A 22752-nucleotide genomic window follows, 5' to 3' on the forward strand; every position below is an offset into this window, starting at 1 on the left:
CTATTTCATTCTATTCTACTCCATTTTCTACTTTACTCCATTTTCTACTCTATTCTACTCCATTTTCTACTCTACTCTGCTCTACTCCATTTTCTAATCTATTCTACTCAATTCCATTTTATTCTATTCTACTCCATTTTCTACTCTGTTCTACTCGATTTTCTACTCTACTCCATTCTACTGCATTCCATTCTGCTCTACTCTATTCTTTTCTGCTCTCCAATGCTGCATTTATTTGATCAGAAATACAGTAAAAACAGTAATATTGTGAAATATTATTACAATTTAAAATAGCTGTTTTCTATTTGAATATATGTTAAAGTGTAATTTATTCCGGTGATCAAAGCTGAATTTTCATCATCATTACTCTTCAGTGTCACATGATCCTTCAGAAATCATTATAATATGATGATTTAATGCTCAGGAAACATTTATTATTATCATCATGTTGGAAATAGTTGTGCTGATTCATATTTTAGATTTTTCAGGATTATTTCATGAAAGTTTTTAGAAATCTTTTATAACATTATACATTTCTTTACTGTGACTTTTGATCAATTTAATGCTTCCCCTTCACACTATTAGTGAGATGAGTTGCTGCCTACATAGGGTGTTTCTGATCAGTTATTACACTTGTTAGGATATTTTCTTAGAAGGCAGCTGACTATTTAGTCACTAGACAAGAAAACTCGCTAGGGTTTGGAGCAAAGCGTAAAATTTTGCGAATACAAGCAACTTTGCATTTAAAGTATTCAGTGTGCAAAAAGATAAAGCAAAACCTCTTTTAATATAAACATAAACCAAAAAAAACATATTTATATATATATATATACTTGCACACCACAAATAGGTGCGTTGGAAACACTACAAAAAAATAAATCCCACACACTACTTAAAGGGTTAAAACGTCACATTGCTATTTTAATGAGCAATGTTTCAGCCAATCGGCCTTCCTCTGGCTTTTCTTGTATAGAAATATAAAAGAACAATCCGGAAGGCAATCAAATGCATCTCTACTGAGGGTATTTCCATGCCTGACCCATGCTATTGATCACTACAGCTCACAAAACCTGGGTGTATAAGACTATGGATACATGGTTGAGACTGTGTTGGGTTTTCGGTCTCATTTGCATAATTTAATTGCATTTTATTATTCGCCCCTGCGTTATATGAGGCGTGCATGGCTCTCTCTGCACTAATGTCTGGTGTGACTGAGGTCGTGGTGCACGTCTCCTGCTCTTAACCCCTTAATGGGAGTCATTAATCTGGACGAATGCACCAAACACACAGAGGAAGAGGATGAAGATTTAACGTGTGTGTGTGTGTGTGTGTGTGTGTGTGTGTGTGTGTGTGTGTGTGTGTGTGTGTGTGTGTGTGTGTGTGTGTGTGTGTGTGTGTGTGTGTGTGGTGTGTGTGTGTGTAAACTATTACACTTAGGCTATGTCTACATTAATCCGAATACATTTGAAAACGGCGTTTTCTCTCCATCCTTTTGGAGAGAAACTTTTGGGAAAACGCCTGAAAACCTGTTGTGATTGGTCTACTCTGATCTGATTGGTCAGATGACCCAGTCTGTTGTGATTGGTCTACTCTGCTCTGATTGGTCAGATGACCCAGTCTGTTGTGATTGGTCTACTCTGCTCTGATTGGTCAGATGGCTCAGTCTGTTGTGATTGGTCTACTCTGCTCTGATTGGTCAGATGACCCAGTCTGTGATTGGTCTACTCTGCTCTGATTGGTCAGATGGCTCAGTCTGTTGTGATTGGTCTACTCTGCTCTGATTGGTCAGATGACCCAGTCTGTTGTGATTGGTCTACTCTGCTCTGATTGGTCAGGTGGCTCAGTCTGTTGTGATTGGTCTACTCTGCTCTGATTGGTCAGATGACCCAGTCTGTTGTGATTGGTCTACTCTGCTCTGATTGGTCAGGTGGCTCAGTCTGTTGTGATTGGTCTACTCTGCTCTGATTGGTCAGGTGGCCCAGTCTGTTGTGATTGGTCTACTCTACTCTGATTGGTCAGATGGCTCAGTCTGTTGTGATTGGTCTACTCTGCTCTGCTCAGTCAGATGGTTCAGTCTGTTGTGATTGGTCTACTCTGCTCTGATTGGTCAGATGGCCCAGTCTGTTGTGATTGGTCTACTCTGCTCTGATTGGTCAAATGGCTCAGTCTGTTGTGATTGGTCTACTCTGCTCTGATTGGTCAGGTGGCTCAGTCTGTTGTGATTGGTCTACTCTGCTCTGATTGGTCAGATGACTCAGCCTGTTGTGATTGGTCTACTCTGCTCTGATTGGTCAGATGACCCAGTCTGTTGTGATTGGTCTACTCTGCTCTGATTGGTCAGATGGCTCAGTCTGTTGTGATTGGTCTACTCTGCTCTGCTCAGTCAGATGGTTCAGTCTGTTGTGATTGGTCTACTCTGCTCTGATTGGTCAGGTGGCTCAGTCTGTTGTGATTGGTCTACTCTGCTCTGATTGGTCAGATGACTCAGCCTGTTGTGATTGGTCTACTCTGCTCTGATTGGTCAGATGACCCAGTCTGTTGTGATTGGTCTACTCTGCTCTGATTGGTCAGATGGTTCAGTCTGTTGTGATTGGTCTACTCTGCTCTGATTGGTCAGATGACTCAGTCTGTTGTGATTGGTTTACTCTACTCTGATTGGTCAGATGGCTCAGTCTGTTGTGAATTTTCTGTCATCTTTGCAGGACTGTGATATGAAGAGTGTGCAAAGTAACATATTTTAGCAACAGTGTGAAAGTGAACAGCACATAACTGGCACAATACCGGTATAAACATGAATATTGGTATAATATGAGTCACAAGACTAAACTTACGTCATCGTTTTTAAATACCTCAGTTTTGACAGTCCACACTACAACATGTAAACGCCGTTTTCATTCACTTTGGAGAGCGTTTTCAAAAAGCTTCGTTTTCATTAATAAAAACGCTATCTCAGTGTGGACAGAAGGCCAAAACGGAGAGAAAAAGATGCGTTTTCTAACCAAATTTTATTTTCAAACCAAAATGTTATTATTAGTGTGGAAAATCCCTTAAACACGCCATCTGATTTACAGGATGTGTTTGAATTAGAACAAAACTGGCCTGGAAAACAAACCCAGAAGCATCTTAAATATATTCTGGCTGAGGTAATCTAGAGAGGCAAAAAACAAAAAAAGCCTGAATCCTCCATGGCTGAAAGAAACAGCACACATTATATTTAGGCTGAAGAGCCCTCTTCATGAACAAAACCAGTCTGAAATAACTACAACACACCAACACTTCCTCTAACTGATTAAAAATACATAAAGCAGAAATCACCACTTGACAATAAGACGCCCCCAATTCATCCTGAGCTGCAGAAGCGCTTCCAGCAACTGCAGAAAGTCAAACTGGGTCACTGTCTGCGGTTTACCTGAGGAGACACATACACATACACATACACACACACTCTCTCTCTAGGACAATTTGGCATGTCCAATCCACCTAAGAACTCTTGAACTCCTGACCTTCTGCTGTGAGGTGACAGTGCTGGGCACAGATAAATAAATAAATAAATAAATAAATAATAAATAAATAAATGAAGTGAATTATTGAATATATGAATAAACATGACCATGATGAATATGTAAATTAATTAATAAAATACGCATTGTTTGGCTCCTGCAAACAGCCTTTATTTAATGGACAAATGACCGGAATGAATGAATATCTGTTTCTGGCTCTTCATCTGAGGTGACGTGAGTGAGTCGAACTTTATGCAAATGAGCAGAAAAACCCCCAACAGGGTTTGGAGTAAACGTTCACATGATCACAGCGCTTGTGTGAATTACACAGCTGACACGTGAAACTATGAAGCACTGCAGGGCATTATGAAAAACTGTTTCATCGATGAAAATCATATTACTGTGATAAAGGGCAGATTCACAGCTGGAGCACATCGATTCTGTCTGGACATGTCCAAGAACACACACACATGTGCACACACAAACACACACGAACACGTGTACACACACACACACACACACACGCACACACTCACACGTTCTCTCACACACACACACTCTCTCTCTCTCTCTCACACACACACACACACGTCTGGTTCGCTATCTTTGTGGAGACTCTCCATAGGCATAATGGTTTTTATACTGTACAAACTGTATATTCTCTCCCCTTACACTAATCCTACCCCTAAACCTGCCCATCACAGAAAACTTTCTGGTTTAAGTTTAGAATATTTATTAAACCATTTCCCTCGTGGGACTGCTGGCTGCTCCACACAGTGTAGGTGATCTCAGGTTTTACTATCATTGTGGGCATATTTGGTCCCCGCAATGTAATATAAATGCAGGCACACACTCACACTCACACACAGACACACACACACACACACTCTCTCGCACACTCACACTCAGGCCCCCTCCACACTACTACGTTTTAGTTTAGAAACGCAGACCTTTTGCTACGTTTGCACCTCCCGTCCACACTAAAACGGCAAAAACGAAGACCTAAAACGGAGAAGTTTAGAAACGCTGCCGACCCCGTTTTGCGTTTTGAATCTCCGGAGGGCGTTTTAGTGAAGACGGGTCAAAACGGAGGACTTTAGAAACGATGACGCAGAGGCTCACGCTCGGCTCTCTGATTGGATGTCATACAACGGAAGAAAACATACAACAACAGTCTGGACTACCAGTTACGGTAGTGCAAGTAAATCTGCATTTCACAATGCTATAACTGCCTACATGCACCGGAGGCAAGCTATTATTCCAGCGATCTGTGACAGTTCCCGTGTGCAGCGGCGGTATCGACCATACATGGAGCGTCGGTTATGGGTTAAGCCGGGAAGAACCAGCGCATGGTGGGATAATTTTATCAATGAAGTTGTAGTTCCTGAAGAATGGTGCGAAAACTCTTGAATGTCCAGATCGGCACTTAACAACCTCAGCGAAATCTGAGGAATAATCAATCCGTTTCTTGTTTACACCGGCACGCGCATGCCCAGTGTAGGTGAATGGTCACGTGATCCGCGTTTTTAGTCGTTTTAATGTGGACGGGGATCAGTTCTAATGCGCATCTCAAACGCTGGTGTGGACGGAGATCGTATTCGTTTGAATTCTCCGTTTCTAAACTAAAACGCAGTAGTGTGGATGGGGCCTCACACTCACTCTAGTACGCACACACACACTCTCACACATGCACACGCTCACACTCTCACACAAACACTCTCTCTCTCACACACACACACTCACTCTCGTACGCACGCACACACACACACACACTCACTCGCACGCACGCACACGCTCACACTCACACATGCAAACGCTCATATTCACTCTCGTAGGCACACACACACACTCTCACACACTCACACAAACACTCTCTCTCTCACACACACACACACACACTCACTCTCGTAGGCACACACACACTCTCGTAGGCACACACACACACTCTCACACATGCACACGCTCACACTCTCACACAAACACTCTCTGTCTCACACACACACTCACTCTTGTATACACACACAGACACATGCTCACACATGCACACGCTCACACACTCACACAAACACTCTCTCTCTCACACACACACACTCACTCTCGTAGGCACACACACAGTCTCGTATCCGGATGAATGTAGACGTAGACCAAGTGTGAGTAGTTTACACGCACACACGCATGAACGCACACTCACACACACACACGCTCACACACACAGACACACACACACACACACGAATCAGCTGCTGCAGTTTCAGCATGCGTTTAAGACAACGAAGATTAAACTCATATTGACATTAGACCTTGTTCTTCCTGGATGTGGAGTTAAACAAGAACATTCACACACTGACTGTTAAGAACTAAACGTTACTCCTGACTAACTCAAACTCAACACAGAGTGGCCAAGAGATCTGAGCAGATCTGAAACACTCAAACACAAGTGTCCTGTATGTGGGGTTTGCAGTTTTGCACTGTCTGAACTGTCACATGATGATTCACAGCATATAAACCATCAGAAAACCTCCAGAAATGATCTAATCTACCAGACTTTATACACTTTTACAACAGTTCTCTCTCTCCATCTCGAACACATCGATACTGCAGCTATTAAAATGTTTCTCTCACACACAGACACACAGACACACAGACACACACACACACACAAACACACACACACACACACACACAGAGAGAGAGAGTCTCCAGCAGTGTGTTGATGAGATCAGACTAATGTGATTCTCACTTTAATAGAGACAGACCATATCACCATGGTAACCATACCACCCAACTACTGTAGTTATGTCAATAAAACTGTGGTAACATGATATAAACACTGTTCACTGCATGTGGAGATTCAGATATGAACTGGATATTTTCTACAGCTCTCATGAGTTTTACTCATTTTGGTGGCATCGTATTGAAAGAGACAGATCTCTTAATGAAGGGTGTGTTTAGGCCTGTCCATTCTTAAATGAATTACAACTACTCAGATATCAGTTCAACACACACACACAAACACAAACTCACACACTGGACCTAGTGCTGCTCCATCCTAATCGAATTACTGTCAGTCTTTCTGCATTTCAATTAACTGCCTTACATGGATACACACTCACACACACACTCTCTCTCTCTCTCTCTCTCTCTCACACACACACACACAGAGAGAGATAATTGCGACACTGAATGAGTCCCAATGCAGCGCACGTGTGAACAGGCAGGTTTAACACACACACACGAACACACACACGCAGCAGGTTCTGCTCTCGGTAGTGCAGTAACACCAGTAGTGTTTCCCCCCTCAGGAACACAGTGTGTGTCCCGCTCGAGACGAAGCGCCTCTGAGTTCTGCGGGAGCCTTTGAGCTGCAGGAATAAAGATCATAAAGACTATTCGCCTCTGCATACACACACTCGAACGAACAGCAATCCACGAGTGTGTGTGAGTATGAATGTGTGAGTGCGTGCATGTGTGTGTGTGTGTGTGTGTGTGTGTGTGTGTGTGTGTGTGTGTGTGTGTGTGTGTGTGTGTGTGTGTGTGTGTGTGTGTGCAATGGTAGCGTGTGAGTATGAACGAGTGTGAGTATGAATGAGTGTGTGTGCGTGTGTGCATGAGTAAGTATGTGAGTGAGTGAGTGTGTGTGTGTGTGCGTGCGTGTGTTTGAGAGTGTGTGAGTGATGAATCCAGACAGACGGAGGACTCGACTGCCATCTACTGCCAGTAATCACACACATCTGCTCTAATCAACTATAAAACGTGCTGAAAACACGCCAGCAAACCAGCAGAAGCTGCCGTACACCCGTTCCTGTGACTAATGCATGTTTCAGTGTTTTCCCTTACCAAAAGTATTATGGTAATACCTTGTTTTGGACAATACTATGAAAGATGACTTAAGGATATTGTACTACTGAAAAATGTATTGATTATGTCTGCCGATCAAAAATCCAACTTTGAATCATTAACTCGCTACAATATTCTTCAAAGTATATTAGAATACAGTGTAAATGCCATAGTACATGAATATAATGATGTTACAAAGATTTCTATTGCAAATAAATGCTGTTCTTTTAAATGTTATATTCATCAAAGAATCCTGAACAAAATGTATCAATGTTTCCGCAAAAACAACCGTTTTAAACACTGATAATAATCAGAAATGTTTCTTGAGCATCACATCATCGTATTATAATGATTTTTGAAGGATCATGTGACACTGAAGACTGGAGTAATAATGATGAAAATTACACTTTAACATATATTCTCATAGAAAACTTTATTTTAAATTGTAATAATTTGTCACATTATTTCTGTATTTTTGATAAAATAATCACAGCCTTGTTGAGCAGAATAGACTTTGAAAAAAAAGTTCATGCATGGACTGCAGTGTACGTGTGACTCATATAAAACGATCCAGTCTGCATTTGCTCAGTTTCTCCACTAGATGGCTTCACTATGATGCAAATACAGCTGTCCTGCTTCCCTACATCAGCGTGTCCTCAAATAACCCCTGAAATTAACACCCTAAACCCCTGAAGAACGTGTCCCACACACAATACTGCGGCGGCATCATGGTACAGTGATCATGTCAGATGGAAAAACAATGGTTCTGGATGATTAGCATATACATATTAGCATATCAGCGTGACATGAGGCCGGAGAGGGTTTCAAACGTCCCAGAATCTCAGATCAACACTTTGCATTTGAAGACCACGACAAACAAACCTTCTCATGAGCTCAATGTCCACCAGTAACAGACAACAACATGATCATTCGACAAACAGACAATCTATTTATGCTTCATAATATTTTCTATAACTTCAAATGGAATAACGTGATGGAAAATTTTACATTTCGTAAATAATTACAAAGAAATAGCAAGTTACACTGGATTAAATGTGAAATTTATAAAGGCTGAAATAATACTCCAAGAATATTTGTTTTAGGGCTATGAAACGATAAATCGCAATTAATCGCATCCAAAATAAAAGTTTGTTAATGTGTTTATATATATAAAAAAATATATATATGTGTGTATATATATAAATGTTTATATATACAGTATATACATGCAAATATTTCTTAAATATATACATGTGTGTGTGTATTTATATATACAAAACAATTACACACCACACACATATATATTTACGTAAACACAAACTATTATTTTGGATGTGATTACTCGCAATTAATCATTTCACAGCCCTAATTTGTTTTATTTACAACTTTAAATAAAAATAAAAATTTCGGCATGAAAATATTGATCTATGTGACATAATTAAACTTACAGAACATTTACTGAAAACTACACAACAAAAACTTGAAAATGAATATTCATGATTCACAATATCCCAAGAAAGAGCTCATTAACATATGACAGCCTACATTTACATATCGGCAACTTGACCCGCATTAATGAACATCAGTGTGAACTACACCAATCCACAGGTCAGCCAATCACAAGAGAGCTCATTTATATATTGAAGTCACCGAGTACGAATCCTTTAGCTCTCTGAATTCAGTGCAAACAAAAATAAAGAGGGACTTTGATGATGCTCACGTGTGCAAACATGCATGTAGACAGAGTAATTATTCATGTTTAATGAGAGCTTGTTCTATAAAAAGAAAGCACTGTGTGTGTGTGTGTGTGTGTGTGTGTGTGTGTGTGTGTGTGTGTGTGTGTGTGTGTGTGTGTGTGTGTGTGTGTGTCTTTGGCTCTCAACCGAATCTGGACAAATATATTCTAGTTCCTTAAGTTTATACATTGAAAAACATTTTCAGTGCTGTATTTTACATTAAAAAAGCTCTCAACAAAATGTGCTTCACCACAGAACAAGCTTTGATCCATTTAAACTCCAGAAATACATTCATCGTTCAATAAAAGCAGATATCAAAAAGAGCAAAGAAGAGACAAGCTCTAAAATATTTGAATTCAGTGACATTCAGACATGAGTCCAATACTGATTGGAGCCATTGCAAAGAGTGTGTGTTACTGAATTATCTTCATTTGAAGTGTCCCTATTGTACTGTTTCGGATATTACCTTTGTTTAGTGTGCAGCTGTTTGTGAATTTAAAATGTCTGCAAAGTTTTAAAGATCAAAGTGTAGATAAATAAAGCTTTTTTCTCCTAAAGGAAATAATCAATTCTAAACTGGCTGAAAACAAGTCGTCAGTAATTCCAGTCTCACTTCATGAATTAGCATACATAGGTTTGTAACAAATGTGCATAACACCAGCCTATATTCTTCAATGGCTGCTTGCGAACGATGTCTGCTTTGACCCTCAAACACTGTAGTTGTAGCTGAGACTGGAGACTGAGTTTGGTTTATGTTGTTCATGTCGAGAAGACGCTGTTTTCTGCAGTGCGAAAGCAAACCCACTTTGATGTACTTCAAAAGGATGAGGACTCGCACTAGAGCTGATACAGAAAAAACGACAGCATCATTACTGTTCATATCACTGTGTATAAAGTGCTGAGGAAGATCCAGAGTTTGAAATTCAGGTGTTTCGTTTCCAACACACATTGTGAGCTGTAGATTAATCACAACAGACTGAGCCATCTGACCAATCAGAGTAGAGTAGACCAATCACAACAGACTGAACCATCTGACCAATCAGAGTAGAGTAGACCAATCACAACAGACTGAACCATCTGACCAATCAGAGTAGAGTAGACCAATCACAACAGACTGGGTCATCTGACCAATCAGAGCAGAGTAGACCAATCACAACAGACTGAACCATCTGACCAATCAGAGCAGAGTAGACCAATCACAACAGACTGAACCATCTGACCAATCAGAGTAGAGTAGACCAATCACAACAGACTGGGTCATCTGACCAATCAGAGCAGAGTAGACCAATCACAACAGACTGAACCATCTGACCAATCAGAGCAGAGTAGACCAATCACAACAGACTGAACCATCTGACCAATCAGATTAGAGTAGACCAATCACAACAGACTGAACCGTCTGACCAGTCAGAGTAGAGTAGACCAATCACAACAGACCTAACCATCTGACCAATCAGAGCAGAGTAGACCAATCACAACAGACTGGGCCACCTGACCAATCAGAGCAGAGTAGACCAATCACAACAGACTGAACCATCTGACCAATCAGAGCAGAGTAGACCAATCACAACAGACTGAACCATCTGACCAATGAGAGTAGAGTAGACCAATCACAACAGACTGAACCATCTGACCAATCAGAGTAGAGTAGACTAGGGTTAGGCGGTATTACGGTAATATTGTATACCGCGGGGTCTTAAAATAGCAACGGTATCAGTTTCAATACCGTCATTACCGGCACTCATATATAATATATAATTATAATTTATTCAATGACTAAAAATGCTCATGTAGTTGTCATCAAGTGACAGTGTGGAGGAGAAAGAGAGAGAGAGAGAGAAGGGAGAGGCGGTAAATACTGACGAGGCAATTTGTAAATGTTGCAATAAAAAAGGTGACCGCGAGAGATGGAAACACCTCTAACCTAATGTCGCATCTCCGAAACAACCACCCACTCACTGCTGTGAGGATGCATTTTGCCCCGAGTTCATTAAATAAGCGCATTAGTTTATATTTGTTAAAATATTATAATGTTACTTTTTTTACGTTGATTATGAAAACTGAACAGCACAAGTAAGATGGGATGCATCGGGAGTCAGACATTGACCAATTAATTAAGTTTCATTTTGTAAAAGGCCTTTCTTTAAAGTGAATTTCGTTTTGTATAAATTGTATCTTAATTTTAATAATTTTTTTATCAACCAATTGCCTGGATTTAATAAATAAGAATCAAATATAACAGACAACATAATCATGACATGATCGTGCGCTGGCGCGCCGCGGTCACTTGCATTGAAATCTCATCATAAATTAACCGAAACTCAATGTATGTCTCACAGACATGACAGATATCTAAATAAAGCTTGAAATTTCATTAAACGAAACAATTCAAAACGAAAAGAAAAAGGTTAGCCTATACCTTCTGATTATGTAATCCATGATTTGCATTTCTCTCTATATATGCGTTCACTCTATATATAGTTCACTAGGAGATGGCGATCGTCAACTTAATCTTTGCAGCACTGACAGAAAAGTTGTATTAATAAAAATCAATCACCGGATTCACAAACGCACTTCTTGCTTGATGCTTGTTAATTTAATTTAAATTAATTAATAAAATGAATACAATTGTCATAATTAAAATAATTAAATATTATTAATTGTCCCATTTTTGCTCATTTATAAATAGTATTTATATCTACCACCCCCTCAGAACCTGGGTTAAAAAATTATTTAGCGCCACCATATTATAACGGCCCACGTATTGAAAATAGTCGTGTCTAAACAGGGCTACGGCTCATATTACATTTAATGCCGTCAGCCGGCATCAGTTGGCCATTCGTTTTTTTTTGTTTTTTTATTATTTTATTTTTTTGCCCGATCTGGTATTCAGTTTCTGAACGGTGTAGGCACAAGCCAACAGTTTGGTGACGCTGTCTGAGCCTCATGTCATAATTTTTAATTAGTCGCGGTAATACCGTATACCCCGATAAAATAGGGAGGAGGTTTGACGGTATAAAAATTTGGATACCGCCCAAGCCTAGAGTAGACCAATCACAACAGACTGAGCCGTCTGACCAATCAGAGTAGAGTAGACCAATAACAACAGACTGAGCCGTCTGACCAATCAGAGTAGAGTAGACCAATCACAACAGACTGAACCATCTGACCAATCAGAGTAGAGTAGACCAATCACAACAGACTGAACCATCTGACCAATCAGAGCAGAGTAGACCAATCACAACAGACTGAGCCGTCTGACCAATCAGAGTAGAGTAGACCAATCACAACCGACTGAACCATCTGACCAATCAGAGTAGAGTAGAGCAATCACAACAGACTGAGCCGTCTGACCAATCAGAGTAGAGTAGACCAATCACAACAGACTGAACCATCTGACCAATCAGAGCAGACCAATCGGAACAGACTGGGCCATCTGACCAATCAGAGTATAGTAAACCAATCACAACAGACTGAACCATCTGACCAATCAGAGTAGAGTAGACCAATCACAACAGACTGAACCATCTGACCAATCAGAGCAGACCAATCGGAACAGACTGGGCCATCTGACCAATCAGAGTATAGTAAACCAATCACAACAGACTGAGCCGTCTGACCAATCAGAGTAGAGTAGACCAATCACAACAGACTGAACCATCTGACCAATCAGAGTAGACCAATCACAACAGACTGAACCATCTGACCAATCAGAGTAGAGTAAGCTCTCAGAAAGGAGGGTTAAGAGAGACAATTCTTTATCAAACCGTTTCAGACACTGAGAAAAGAGGTGATGCTGCAATGTATATTATGAGAAAATGTCTTTTTGACCTGCATGTAAACTTATTGTTGGAGACTCCAGATCAAAATTAGGAGCGTTTAAAATAGCATAATAGGGGCATTTTAAAATGCTATACACATACAGTATTTCATGTACAGAAGTGACGTACATCAGTCAGCTGGAGCTCATTAGTCGTTTTAAAACACACAGCAAAATGACTTTTTCTGAAGTTTTACAAAACACCACCTTCATTCTTCCATCTTGATTTACAGTTAAACAATGTTCTGGGTTCAAATCAATTTTAGCTTCATTAACAGTATTTGTTCATGATGCTTATTAAGTTTTACAAGAACACACTATTTCCGTCTTGCTACTTCAACATTTTTAGTTTAATTCAATGTGTTACTGGACGTCTCTTCTTAATTATTTGAAATTGACATGCAATTTCTGAGTTTCAAAAGCAGAGCCACACAAAAAAAGTGTTGAATTGAGACTGACGTGAACATAAGCAAATACATGGACTGTTTGCATGGAGAAAAAAAAACATCTGTAATGCATAAAGAGTAATTCATCCGGCTAGTACGGACAATTTAGAGACACTTCACAAATCAAATTCTAAATGGGTTTTTAAATGAATTATTTATGTATAAATGCACCACATTTTAGCTCTTAAATGCTCCATAACACTGCCACATTATAAGTGCATTGCAGCAAATATGATTTTTGCTTGTTTTTAAAAAAAAAAACAGCAGATGAGATGAAGCTCATGATCAGAAACATTATGCCGCAAACTCTGAACATACATGTGCTAAAAGTCTCTTAAGCTCCTCCCCTTAGACGCTGTCATGGCGATGTAGTGGTGGGCATGGCGACAACAATCATAAACCGTTATAAATATGTGCATTTATGTTCATAGAAGTGGCAGTCATGTCACACGACCGCCATCTGTGTGTACGGACAGCGAACTCATTCATTATTCAGCAGAAGACTACCTGAAGAGCTTCTATATTTCAACTCATTTACAAACAAAAATGAACACGGATGCTGTTTACATATGTGGGCACGGGTGTTCATGAGTGCGGTGTGTGGGTGTGTGTGTGTGTGTGTGTGTGTGTACGCATGTTATTGTGAGTGTCTCTCCTTGTCAAATTCATATTTGGATGTTGCGGCGCAATCGATGCGAGGTGACCCCGTGACCTGCGCAGGAAGGAAGCGGGCGATGCAATCTGCCACCCACGGCGCGCGCGCACACACACACACACACACGTGTCTCTCAGTCCCCCTCTGAACATCTCGCTAATGAGATGAATTAGCTGAATGCAACAGATGTGTTCGGTGCAATCTAACGCCCTCCATCTGTCAGTCATAACACACACACACACACACAATCACACACACACACAACACATGTTTGACGGATCATTCCTGCTATGCACTGCATATTCATGTCTTCATCACATGTCTTCATATACTAGATAAAATATAAAAAAATATTTAAATATTTTTTAAATGTTGTGAATCACAAATGTGTCAATGAGAAGAACACGGAGCTGAATTATTTTCTACTTTGGTTTTGTTAATGTTTATTTGTCTTCTAATATGTAAAACTTGCTATTTTCAATCTGTTTCTTTTTGTACATAAATAAACAAACATTATTTTTTATTAACTTTATATTTACTGATAATGGTGTTCATTTTTAATGTGATTGTTATTGGCCTGATAAAATTTGAACGATATATTAATGTCGATAAATAATGTATTTTTTCCTTCAGCTGAGACACTTCAGATGCGCACTGTTCATCATGATGCTTTTGAATTACTTGAAATATGATTGAAATCACTTAAAAACATGAAAATACAGTTCAGTGCAACAGTTAAGTCTGTCATATAGGCTACATTAGAATTATAGGGCATTTATAGAGGATTTATAAGAGCATTATAATTGTGTGTTTGGGAGATGGCTTTTAATGGTGAGACTGTTGTTTTTGTAATCAGGATCTCAAATATTATTTAAAAATTTGGATTTACCGGCCAAAATATCGGTTATCGGCTTTCCAATAAAAATAACTATCGGTATCAGCCAATGTTTTTATATCGGTGCATCCCTAATGTATACAGTATATATATATACACACACAAACACACATACACACCCACATAAAGATACATTATATATATATATATATAATGCACTGTGTGTGTGTGTGTGTGTGTGTGTGTGTGTGTGTGTGTGTGTGTGTGTGTGTGTGTGTGTGTGTGTCTGTGTGTGTGTGTGTGTGTGTGTGTGAGAGAGAGAACAGGAATGATGAAAATTGGTGAAACTGAAAATACTTTTTCCGCTAATGACAAACACGACAATAAACCCTCTTATGAGCAAGAGCGTCTGCCAAACACAAGCAATTTTAAGCTTCCAAACTGGATTGATACTGGAACCAGGTGTAAACGAGGTTAATGTGTAATCCGCTTTCACAGGAGGAATAGAGTGACAGCGCTGAATGAAACGAGAACATGCCGGTAATGAATCGCCGAGCGTGTGTTCGCGTCCCCAGCGTTTGACAACATTACACTGTCAATGAATAGAGGTCGACGGGGGGCAGAAAGCTCTCAGAAAAACCCCTCAGACGCCCAGCAGGAGAGAAACACACTCGTGTAGAGTGACTGAGAACCAGCACACAGTCAGACCAGCGGGGTTTCATCACAACACATGAGGAGAACGTTCACTCGCCCTCAAACCTGGGTGACTTAACCTGGCAATTACCATGATGTCTGGAGCTTCGGTACCTAGACTGCATGGAAATATAGATATAGGGAATACAAGTTTATATATAATGGATATATGGAAATATCTCTGTTTGTGCTCCACAAAAGAAAGAGAGTTAAAGGTTTGCGATGAAATGAGGTTGAGTTTGTTTGCTTTACTGTTGTCGTTTATGCTCAGAAAACACACTCTATATCGGAGCCACTAAATAAACTCAAACACCAAAATAAATCAGTTTTGTATGTTTGGATGTACAAAAATACTTATGAATGCACAGCGTCAGAAAATTTACAAATCATTTATATTACAAATATATTTTTATTAGGGCTGTGAAACGATTAATGCAAGTTTGTGTTTACATATGTGTATGTGTACTGTGTATAGTTATTTTGTTTCTATAAATACACACACATGCATGTATATATTTAAGAAATATTTGCATGTATATACTGTAAAAAGCCTATATATTTATATATAATTTATATTATATATAAATATAAATATTGAATATATTATAAATAACACATTTTTCTTTAATATATACATGTATGTGTGTGTATTTATATATACAAAATAATTATACAGTACACACACATATATTATGTAAACAAACTTTTATTTTGGATGGGATTAATGATGATTAATCTTTTCACAGCCCTAATTTTTATATATAATGCAGTAAGTTTATGATCATTCATGGTGCATTTGCCATTTTTAGTCGCAGAGAGCTACATAATAATGATTAATGATGACAATTTATGTATTTAATGACATTTTAAAAGTTCATGTCATTTGGCATTGAATAAATATATTAAGATTAGCCTATTAATTGTCTGAATTCCATATTCCATGAACCTAAAATGATTCAGAGACTCATTCATGTGTAAAATGCTTGTTTAGATTGTGTCAATATGTTATTATTTCAGTTTCTATGAAAATGCACTCTTATGTACTTAATACCTACAGTTACTAAAGCAATCATGCTGTTTACAAGCAAACAATGGCGTATAAATAATGTTCACTCAAAAATCGCTATGGAAATTCACAATTAATTGCAGAGAAACAGCAAGTAACACACTGCATTAATATTTTGAAGTAGAAAGCCTGAAATAGTATTTTGTAAAACATACTCCGATAATCTGTTTTATTTACACCTTCAACAAAGTCTTAAAGGTACAGTAGCAAAACCACCTGCTTAATTGGAAGAGTAGGAGAGGATGCAAATATGTAATAACCCTTTGACTAATAGCATAATTGGACTTATAAGAAGACAATAAACATCTTCAGCATCATGCCAGATGTTTACTGGGACGACTTCTGCTCTGATGTACAGAAGTGTTCATGTAAAGACTCAAAGCCACTCAAGAACACAGGGTGAGATGAGATAATAAAAGAGAAATGAAACGTAGGCTGTACAGATGGAGGAATGATCTGGCCAGCCTTTAGTATTTATAAATAAATCAGTCAAATTCCCAGCAACACGTCTGATCACAACCAGATCTGACTGTCAACACCTCTCCTCACTGTCTGTTACTCACACATATGGCCAGACAATCTGTCAGCGCAAACATGAGCGTGTGTTTCTGCATGTTTCGGACCGTATACTGCCAGTCTATAAACACCGCCAAACACTCCACGAGAGAGAGAGAGAGAGAGAGAGAGAGAGAGAGAGAGGAGAAAGAGAAAGAGAAAGAGAAAGAGAAAGAGAAAGAGAAAGAGAAAGAGAGAGAGAGAGAGAGAGAGAGAGAGAGAGAAAGAGAAAGAGAAAGAGGGAGAGAGAGAGAAAGAGAGAGAGGGAGAGAGAGAGGGAGAGAGAGAGAGACAGTCAGACAGAACCATTGAATGATACATAGAACAAACAACAGAACGAACGATACATAAAACAATAAAATGAAACAGAATAATAGATAAATAGAATGAATAACAGAATGATAGACAGACAGAAAGACAGACAGACAGAAAGAAAGACAGAGACAGACAGATATAATTAACAATAGAACGATAGATAGATAGAATGAACAATAGAAACACAGAACAATCCATAGATTGACAGAACGATCAAACGATAGAACATCAGAACGATAAAACATTAGAATGATAGAAAAATAGAACACTACATTTTACATTGCAAGTAATTTTCAACTTTTTTGTTATACAAGATTCAACTCATTTTTTAAGTCAGTTTATTGTAATTCAAGTTGAAAAGACATTAAGTTGATTGTACTTAAAAATATAAAGCAGCAACTTTTTTTAAAGCGAAATGAGTGAATGGACAAACAAATGATTGATCGACAGACAGACAGAGCGATAGAATGATCTGTCAATGTTCATATTGCTCATGCCGCTGAAAAATTACTCTGCTTTCTTTTTTAAAACTATATTTTTATGGTTATTGTTATAGTAATAGTCCTTGGTGTGAACGAGCCTTAGTTAATAACACACAAACGTGATGTCACCATCAGGTCCTACAATCCCTTGCAGCAGGATCGTTTTCCAGTAAACGTAGAAATGAGCGGTCAGGGGTTTTACTGCCCTTGTCTTCTTTCTCTGCCACGACCTCTAAAATATGGTCGCCGAGATCATATCGCGAAAGCAATACCTGCGCCAGCAGCCGGAACACACAGATTGATTCCCGCCGCCAGACGTCCAGCGCGCTTCCTGCACACTTCCCCGTCAGCACTGTGCACACACACATCTGATCTTTATCTTTACCAGCTTCCCTTGGGCTCGTGCCATGTGGCACCTCCGTGTGATCAACGGCCCGTCCGAGTCGCTAAGTGAGTGCGTTAGCATGCTAGTCAGTAGCGCTAACTCTAAGATGCGTTCGGTAGTTGATGAAATTCACTAACAAAGAGCGCTTTCAGCTTAAAGATTTAAAAATTAACTTTGAGGATATTGCAACCAGGTTTATGTGATAAATAGCTTCATTTTATTTGTATGTACACTTTACTAACACTAGTCTTGTGGGATCATTAATGGGAATTAGCCATCAGTCAACACTCAATACACACAGAGAACACACAGGCTGCATCCAAATTCACAGACATCGTATGTTGTATGCAGGGGAAGAATGTGCTCAGCACAAATCAGCATGCTTTGAAAATTGTGTGTCAAAAGTGGTTGTGTTGGTGTACTATTTGGTGGATTTTTGAAGCATCATGCATCCATTTGGACTAATGTCAACAACCATTATGCATGCATACATTTGGATGTATTTTACCCAACATGCATGCATTTGGATTAATTTTACTGGTCATACATGCTTGCAGTTAGATTTGTTTTACCAATCATGCATGCTTGTATTTTGATTAATTTTACCCATCATGCATGCATGCATTTGGATTAATTTTACCCATCATGCATGATTGCATTTGGATTAATTTTACCCATCATGCATGCATGCATTTAGTCAAATATTACCCACCCACCAATCATTCTATTTGGACTAAAATTAACCATCAGGCAAGCATGCAATTAGACTAATATTACCCATGCAAGCATGCATTTGTAATTACCCATCATGTGTGCATGCAATTTGGACTTACTATTACCCATGCAAGCATGCATTTGAACTATTACCCATCATGTGTGCATGCAATTTGGACTTATATTAACCACCAGGCATGCATGCATTAGGACAAAAATATCCATCAAGCATTTATGCAAATGGACTAAAATCAAGATTCTTGAATGCATGCATTGACTAATATTGTGTTGTTTCGTTTTAGTTTTTACTTAACCCCTTGTGCTTAAAATAAGTTTGTAACATCTTTTCAACTGACTTTTTTTTTAAATCTAAATAAACAGTTTTACACTTGGTATGTGCCTTATTTCCAATTGAAACAGGTTATTCATAAAAATGGAACTGATAAAATCAGCTTTTTTGGTCTAAAATTATGAAGACAAAATTGAATTTATAATAACACTGATGATTTGTGCACATAAAGACTAGAAACAATGTTTTAAGAAGTATACAGAGTCAACATTGATCATTTAAAATCCGAGACCCAGCCTGGTTTCTACTGCGTGTGCTTGAACACGTTGTCAAAAGTATTCCATCACAACTGAAGTGCACACTTTCACTGTGTAGCAGAAGTATGTGATTTGGGATGCAGCCATGTTTGGATTGCCGTGACCTTCGTTCCTCACAGTGAGCCTCGCATCGTTTCCTTGGACACGAGCGTTTGATTTAGAGTGGAACAACCTTACAGATCTCATAAGACAGTGATGGGACCACACGTCTGAGACGAGAACAGCCTGCACACTTTCCTATCTAAAAACTGACACTTACTGTCACAAAACTGTGTATATGCGAGCGGCGTGCGCTGCGATGACAGTTATCTTCCCCGCTACACCCACGCCATTCCCTCCGCATCACTCCAAACACTCTCTCTCTCTCTCTCTCTCTCTCTCTCTCTCTCTCTCTCTCTCTCTCAGACAAATGAAAGTGGAGTAGATTTAGCGGCGTACAGCAGCTCAGGGGGTTTAAGCTCCTGCGACTAGCATCATGTACCTTTCTTTTGCATCCTGTTTTACTCGCCAAATTCTGAAGGGCTGTTGCAACATCAACAACGCCTCACAGGAGCGCGTGTGAAGAGTACAGCGGCGGTTTACTCAAAGCCCAAACGTTACAACATGACAAAGTGCCATCTGTGGTTGCGTTCACAGAGAAATCACTGACAACTGCTGAGGGAACTACAACACCACCATACTGGAAACATCACAGACACTGTACTTACCAACCTCTTGAAATAGGCGTTTAAAATGAAATGTGAAAACACTAAAAATAAAACTTTTTATAGGTGCATCTCGAGAAAATGTGTCCGGGTCGCATCTAACCACAAAAATAAAATAAAATAAAATAATAAATATTAAAGGACTTAAAATGGCCTTAATTTTCTTAATGCTAAATAAATTTATTTTCGCATTTTAACTGTATTGTGAACTACAATAAGCACCTCAAATATCAACCTTGAATAAATAATTAATTAAAAAGACACAAAATCGCATTTAATAGGAAATTTTCTTAGCCACAAGACGAAAACAAAAACATTGAAACTTCTTGGGAAAACCCGCGCTATAAATTCGTATAACAAAAATAAAAATATAATGAGCTCCAGGCAAGATACCCAAAATGAAACCGAAACCGAAATAAAAATGTGAGCACAGATCCCAGATCAGCTCCACCTCACTAATTAAGGCAACGTGATTAATATTCATTAGCTGCATTTAAAGGGTTGAACTCCACTTGCAGCCCGAGAAACTGAGCACGACTTCAGACGCTTTAGTAAAGTGAAAACACACCTATCCTCACCAAGGGCGAATACACACTGACATTTAATGCTCGGGTTTGTTTTACAGGCTTGTCCAAATCTACTAGCGTGACTCGACGCAACAAGCACCACTAATCAAAGACATGAGCATCAAACAAAAGTGTGAATCATAAAGTCATTCTGTGACTCAGAAAGAAAAGCCTGTAATGAATCTTCTGTTGTGCAAACAAACAGCAGTATGAATAAACATGTTGTTCTGAAAGAGAGACAGCTGAAGAGTTCAACTAATGACCACACACACACACACACAGAGAGAGAGAGAGAGTAAATGCTTTCCTAAACAATACCATCATCCATTCTCTCTCCATTCAAAATACTTTACTGGTGAGATTCAACAATACCAAAAAGCATCACAAACAGTGACCAGTAGGAAATACACACAAAGCAGAATAGAATAGAATAGAATAGAATAGAATAGAATAGAATAGAATAGAATAGAATAGAATAGAATATAGATTTAGAACACAGCTGTCCAGGAACTCTCTGACACACTTGAGCTGTCGGTCTCTACACACACTGACTGCAGAAGTGAATACTCACAGACGCTCACGATCCTGAGCGATCAGCACGCGCTCCTCCAAAACACAACACACACACACACGGCTCCAGCGATACACCAGCTACAGATGAGGAACACCAGCAGAGAGAGTGATGGAGCGAGAGAGAGAGAGACGAGAGAGAAGGTGGGAGGAGAATACCGTCACACACACACACACGCACGCTCATCTGATCCTCACACACTACTAAATTACACATGATTCACACAAGGCTTACGCAGGGTCTACAATAATACAGCCAAAATATTACATTTGATTCTGTTTATTATGAGGGCAAATGCTGAAAAATGCTGAAATTTAGTTTTTTAATTTAATTTTATAAATAAGAATATCCTGAAATAGCTATAAATCTGATTCCGTAAATGTAAATCCTGGAGAAAATAAATCACATAAAAATGACATTGGGGAGTGTCGGAACACTGGGTCAGTTGTAACACACTGTCAGTTTGTCAAATCATAAAAGAGCTATGGTGATGTCATCGATATCATATACGCTCGCATCAGCTTTTTGAGCTCACAGGAGAAGTGGCATGTGACTGTGAGAAACACTAGATTTTATGACCAAAAATGATTTTCAGGAAAGGAAGTACAAAAAAAAAATCATCATTATTAGTTTTGTCAATAGCAATCATTGTATTGTAGCTACAGTTATTTGAATTGCATAATAATCTATAATAATAAGTATATGTAGTTTAATTTGATGCTTTGCATTCATGCCAACTTCAAACCCACACGCTATAACAGTAGCTATGTTATTGCTTTTTGAGGAGGGGAGAGAAAGATGAATCCAATTATTCCAGTTATCCAATCACAGTTTTTTGTTGCGCATCGAGGGATTTGTGGTAAATGTGTTTCCATTGTAGTTTATGCGCATGTTTTCTTATCGGATAAAAACATTATCCGCCTCAATTGAGCACAAGTGTTTTTGGTGCAATTTATGCACATCTTGGCGTTTACATCCAGCGTTTTTGTAATGTTATATCCCAAAATTCACATTAAAATAGATGGTTGGTTGGCAAGCTAGAGACCGAATCTTTGTGACAGGAATACAATACACACACACACACACTCACATTCACACTCAAACACACACTCACATGAACACACATACACGAACACTCACACAAACACACACAGCAGTTGTTTTTGTGCTTAATTTAAAGTCTAAAAAGAAATACAATACAATGTTTTTGTCAGTTTATATTGTTTCTATTTTAAAAAATGATTATTTTTTATATTTATTCTTTGT

General features: G+C 38.8%; 1 protein-coding gene across 4 annotated transcripts in view; it reads right to left on the bottom strand.

Moving 5' to 3' along the window:
- The window catches only part of rbfox3b (RNA binding fox-1 homolog 3b), a 210836-nt gene extending 189258 nt beyond the window's left edge, over positions 1-21578 (bottom strand). For all 4 annotated transcript variants that reach the window (XM_077202265.1, XM_077202267.1, XM_077202266.1 and 1 more), the window contains exon 1: positions 21487-21578. The gene's annotated coding sequence lies outside the window, so the exon portion shown is untranslated. The remainder of the gene's footprint in view (positions 1-21486) is intronic.
- Between the last annotated feature and the right edge of the window lie 1174 nt (positions 21579-22752).

This window comes from Siphateles boraxobius, unplaced genomic scaffold (assembly GCF_051911475.1).
Source record: "Siphateles boraxobius isolate OS27281-9 unplaced genomic scaffold, OSU_SipBor_1 49, whole genome shotgun sequence".
Lineage (NCBI taxonomy): Eukaryota > Metazoa > Chordata > Actinopteri > Cypriniformes > Leuciscidae > Siphateles > Siphateles boraxobius.